This window comes from Clavelina lepadiformis, chromosome 4, assembly GCF_947623445.1.
Source record: "Clavelina lepadiformis chromosome 4, kaClaLepa1.1, whole genome shotgun sequence".
NCBI classification, from domain to species: domain Eukaryota; kingdom Metazoa; phylum Chordata; class Ascidiacea; order Aplousobranchia; family Clavelinidae; genus Clavelina; species Clavelina lepadiformis.
In genome coordinates, this window is record NC_135243.1 from 12,140,144 (window position 1) to 12,146,570 (window position 6,427).

Below are 6,427 nucleotides of genomic sequence, written 5' to 3' on the forward strand. Positions count from 1 at the left end.
TATTAGACTCTAATAAACATTTTGAGACCCGTTAGAACTTTTTTCAATGTGAATTGCACATTTGGCACCATATAGTTCACAAGGCACTTTTTAGGACCTATACAGCTAATGTATAGTGCAACTTTTTTAGTTAAGTTCTTTTAACGATAACAGACAAACCTTTTATTGGTTAACTGTTATACTTTTATTATTTACTTATTAGACTCTAATAAACATTTTGAGACCCGTTAGAACTTTTTGCAATGTGAATTGCACATTTGGCACCATATAGTTCACAAGGCACTTTTTAGGACCTATATAACTAATGTATAGTGGGAATTTTTTAGTTAAGTTCTTTTAACGATAACAGACAAACCTTTTATTGGTTAACTGTTATACTTTTATTATTTACTTATTAGACTCTAATAAACATTTTGAGACCCGTTAAAACTTTTTGCAATGTGAATTGCACATTTGGCACCATATAGTTCACAAGGAACTTTTTAGGACCTATTTAACTAATGTATAGTGCAAATTTTTTAGTTAAGTTCTTTTAACGATAACAGACAAACCTTTTATTGGTTAACTGTTATACTTTAATTTTTTACTTATTAGACTCTAATAAACATTTTGAGACCCGTTAGAACTTTTTGCAATGTGAATTGCACATTTGGCACCATATAGTTCACAAGGCACTTTTTAGGACCTATATAACTAATGTATAGTGCAAATTTTTTAGTTAAGTTCTTTTAACGATAACAGACAAACCTTTTATTGGTTAACTGTTATACTTTTATTATTTACTTATTAGACTCTAATAAACATTTTGAGACCCGTTAGAACTTTTTGCAATGTGAATTGCACATTTGGCACCATATAGTTCACAAGGCACTTTTTAGGACCTATATAACTAATGTATAGTGCAAATTTTTTAGTTAAGTTCTTTTAACGATAACAGACAAACCTTTTATTGGTTAACTGTTATACTTTTATTATTTACTTATTAGACTCTAATAAACATTTTGAGACCCGTTAGAATTTTTTGCAATGTGAATTGCACATTTGGCACCATATAGTTCACAAGGCACTTTTTAGGACCTATATAACTAATGTATAGTGCAAATTTTTTAGTTAAGTTCTTTTAACGATAACAGACAAACCTTTTATTGGTTAACTGTTATACTTTTATTATTTACTTATTAGACTCTAATAAACATTTTGAGACCCGTTAGAACTTTTTGCAATGTGAATTGCACATTTGGCACCATATAGTTCACAAGGCACTTTTTAGGACCTATATAACTAATGTATAGTGCAAATTTTTTTAGTTAAGTTCTTTTAACGATAACAGACAAACCTTTTATTGGTTAACTGTTATACTTTTATTATTTACTTATTAGACTCTAATAAACATTTTGAGACCCGTTAGAACTTTTTGCAATGTGAATTGCACATTTGGCACCATATAGTTCACAAGGCACTTTTTAGGACCTATATAACTAATGTATAGTGCAAATTTTTTAGTTAAGTTCTTTTAACGATAACAGACAAACCTTTTATTGGTTAACTGTTATACTTTTATTATTTACTTATTAGACTCTAATAAACATTTTGAAACCCGTTAGAACTTTTTGCAATGTGAATTGCACATTTGGCACCATATAGTTCACAAGGCACTTTTTAGGACCTATATAACTAATGTATAGTGCAAATTTTTTAGTTAAGTTCTTTTAACGATAACAGACAAACCTTTTATTGGTTAACTGTTATACTTTTATTATTTACTTATTAGACTCTAATAAACATTTTGAGACCCGTTAGAACTTTTTGCAATGTGAATTGCACATTTGGCACCATATAGTTCACAAGGCACTTTTTAGGACCTATATAACTAATGTATAGTGCAAATTTTTTAGTTAAGTTCTTTTAACGATAACAGACAAACCTTTTATTGGTTAACTGTTATACTTTTATTATTTACTTATTAGACTCTAATAAACATTTTGAGACCCGTTAGAACTTTTTGCAATGTGAATTGCACATTTGGCACCATATAGTTCACAAGGCACTTTTTAGGACCTATATAACTAATGTATAGTGCAAATTTTTTAGTTAAGTTCTTTTAACGATAACAGACAAACCTTTTATTGGTTAACTGTTATACTTTTATTATTTACTTATTAGACTCTAATAAACATTTTGAGACCCGTTAGAATCTTTTTGCAATGTGAATTGCACATTTGGCACCATATAGTTCACAAGGCACTTTTTAGGACCTATATAACTAATGTATAGTGCAAATTTTTTAGTTAAGTTCTTTTAACGATAACAGACAAACCTTTTATTGGTTAACTGTTATACTTTTATTATTTACTTATTAGACTCTAATAAACATTTTGAGACCCGTTAGAACTTTTTGCAATGTGAATTGCACATTTGGCACCATATAGTTCACAAGGCACTTTTTAGGACCTATATAACTAATGTATAGTGCAAATTTTTTAGTTAAGTTCTTTTAACGATAACAGACAAACCTTTTATTGGTTAACTGTTATACTTTTATTATTTACTTATTAGACTCTAATAAACATTTTGAGACCCGTTAGAACTTTTTGCAATGTGAATTGCACATTTGGCACCATATAGTTCACAAGGCACTTTTTAGGACCTATATAACTAATGTATAGTGCAAATTTTTTAGTTAAGTTCTTTTAACGATAACAGACAAACCTTTTATTGGTTAACTGTTATACTTTTATTATTTACTTATTAGACTCTAATAAACATTTTGAGACCCGTTAGAACTTTTTTCAATGTGAATTGCACATTTGGCACCATATAGTTCACAAGGCACTTTTTAGGACCTATACAGCTAATGTATAGTGCAACTTTTTTAGTTAAGTTCTTTTAACGATAACAGACAAACCTTTTATTGGTTAACTGTTATACTTTTATTATTTACTTATTAGACTCTAATAAACATTTTGAGACCCGTTAGAACTTTTTGCAATGTGAATTGCACATTTGGCACCATATAGTTCACAAGGCACTTTTTAGGACCTATATAACTAATGTATAGTGGAATTTTTTAGTTAAGTTCTTTTAACGATAACAGACAAACCTTTTATTGGTTAACTGTTATACTTTTATTATTTACTTATTAGACTCTAATAAACATTTTGAGACCCGTTAGAACTTTTTGCAATGTGAATTGCACATTTGGCACCATATAGTTCACAAGGAACTTTTTAGGACCTATTTAACTAATGTATAGTGCAAATTTTTTAGTTAAGTTCTTTTAACGATAACAGACAAACCTTTTATTGGTTAACTGTTATACTTTTATTATTTACTTATTAGACTCTAATAAACATTTTGAGACCCGTTAGAACTTTTTGCAATGTGAATTGCACATTTGGCACCATATAGTTCACAAGGCACTTTTTAGGACCTATATAACTAATGTATAGTGGGAATTTTTTAGTTAAGTTCTTTTAACGATAACAGACAAACCTTTTATTGGTTAACTGTTATACTTTTATTATTTACTTATTAGACTCTAATAAACATTTTGAGACCCGTTAGAACTTTTTGCAATGTGAATTGCACATTTGGCACCATATAGTTCACAAGGAACTTTTTAGGACCTATTTAACTAATGTATAGTGCAAATTTTTTAGTTAAGTTCTTTTAACGATAACAGACAAACCTTTTATTGGTTAACTGTTATACTTTTATTATTTACTTATTAGACTCTAATAAACATTTTGAGACCCGTTAGAACTTTTTGCAATGTGAATTGCACATTTGGCACCATATAGTTCACAAGGCACTTTTTAGGACCTATATAACTAATGTATAGTGCAAATTTTTTAGTTAAGTTCTTTTAACGATAACAGACAAACCTTTTATTGGTTAACTGTTATACTTTTATTATTTACTTATTAGACTCTAATAAACATTTTGAGACCCGTTAGAACTTTTTTCAATGTGAATTGCACATTTGGCACCATATAGTTCACAAGGCACTTTTTAGGACCTATACAGCTAATGTATAGTGCAACTTTTTTAGTTAAGTTCTTTTAACGATAACAGACAAACCTTTTATTGGTTAACTGTTATACTTTTATTATTTACTTATTAGACTCTAATAAACATTTTGAGACCCGTTAGAACTTTTTGCAATGTGAATTGCACATTTGGCACCATATAGTTCACAAGGCACTTTTTAGGACCTATATAACTAATGTATAGTGGAATTTTTTTAGTTAAGTTCTTTTAACGATAACAGACAAACCTTTTATTGGTTAACTGTTATACTTTTATTATTTACTTATTAGACTCTAATAAACATTTTGAGACCCATTAGTTTTTTTTGCAATGTGAATTGCACATTTGGCACCATATAGTTCACAAGGCACTTTTTAGGACCTATTTAACTAATGTATAGTGCAAATTTTTTAGTTAAGTTCTTTTAACGATAACAGACAAACCTTTTATTGGTTAACTGTTATACTTTTATTATTTACTTATTAGACTCTAATAAACATTTTGAGACCCGTTAGAACTTTTTGCAATGTGAATTGCACATTTGGCACCATATAGTTCACAAGGCACTTTTTAGGACCTATATAACTAATGTATAGTGCAAATTTTTTAGTTAAGTTCTTTTAACGATAACAGACAAACCTTTTATTGGTTAACTGTTATACGTTTATTATTTACTTATTAGACTCTAATAAACATTTTGAGACCCGTTAGAACTTTCTGCAATGTGAATTGCACATTTGGCACCTTATAGTTCACAAGGCACTTTTTAGGACCTATATAACTAATGTATAGTGCAAATTTTTTAGTTAAGTTCTTTTAACGATAACAGACAAACCTTTTATTGGTTAACTGTTATACTTTTATTATTTACTTATTAGACTCTAATAAACATTTTGAGACCCGTTAGAACTTTTTGCAATGTGAATTGCACATTTGGCACCATATAGTTCACAAGGCACTTTTTAGGACCTATATAACTAATGTATAGTGCAAATTTTTTAGTTAAGTTCTTTTAACGATAACAGACAAACCTTTTATTGGTTAACTGTTATACTTTTATTATTTACTTATTAGACTCTAATAAACATTTTGAGACCCGTTAGAACTTTTTGCAATGTGAATTGCACATTTGGCACCATATAGTTCACAAGGCACTTTTTAGGACCTATATAACTAATGTATAGTGCAAATTTTTTAGTTAAGTTCTTTTAACGATAACAGACAAACCTTTTATTGGTTAACTGTTATACTTTTATTATTTACTTATTAGACTCTAATAAACATTTTGAGACCCGTTAGAACTTTTTGCAATGTGAATTGCACATTTGGCACCATATAGTTCACAAGGCACTTTTGAGGACCTATATAACTAATGTATAGTGCAAAGTTTTTAGTTAAGTTCTTTTAACGATAACAGACAAACCTTTTATTGGTTAACTGTTATACTTTTATTATTTACTTATTAGACTCTAATAAACATTTTGAGACCCGTTAGAACTTTTTGCAATGTGAATTGCACATTTTGCACCATAAAGTTCACAAGGCACTTTTTAGGACCTATATAGCTATTGTATAGTGCAAATTTTTTAGGTTAAGTTCTTTTAACGATAACAGACAAACCTTTTATTGGTTAACTGTTATACTTTTTTATTTAAATATTAGACTCTAATAAACATTTTGAGACCCGTTAGAACTTTTTGCAATGTGAATTGCACATTTGGCACCATATAGTTCACAAAGCACTTTTTAGGACCTATATAACTTATGTATAGTGCAAATTTTTTAGTTAAGTTCTTTTAACGATAACAGACAAACCTTTTATTGGTTAACTGTTATACGTTTATTATTTACTTATTAGACTCTAATAAACATTTTGAGACCAGTTAGAACTTTTTGCAATGTGAATTGCACATTTGGCACCATATAGTTCACAAGCACTTTTTAGGACCTATATAACTTATGTATAGTGCAAATTTTTTAGTTAAGTTCTTTTAACGATAACAGACAAACCTTTTATTGGTTAACTGTTATACTTTTATTATTTACTTATTAGACTCTAATAAACATTTTGAGACCCGTTAGAACTTTCTGCAATGTGAATTGCACATTTGGCACCATATAGTTCACAAGGCACTTTTTAGGACCTATATAACTAATGTATAGTGCAAATATTTTAGTTAAGTTCTTTTAACGATAACAGACAAACCTTTTATTGGTTAACTGTTATACTTTTATTGTTTACCTTTTAGACTCTAATAAACATTTTGAGACCAGTTAGAACTTTTTGCAATGTGAATTGCACATTTGGCACCATATAGTTCACAAGGCACTTTTTAGGACCTATATAACTAATGTATAGTGCAATATTTTAGTTAAGTTCTTTTAACGATAACAGACA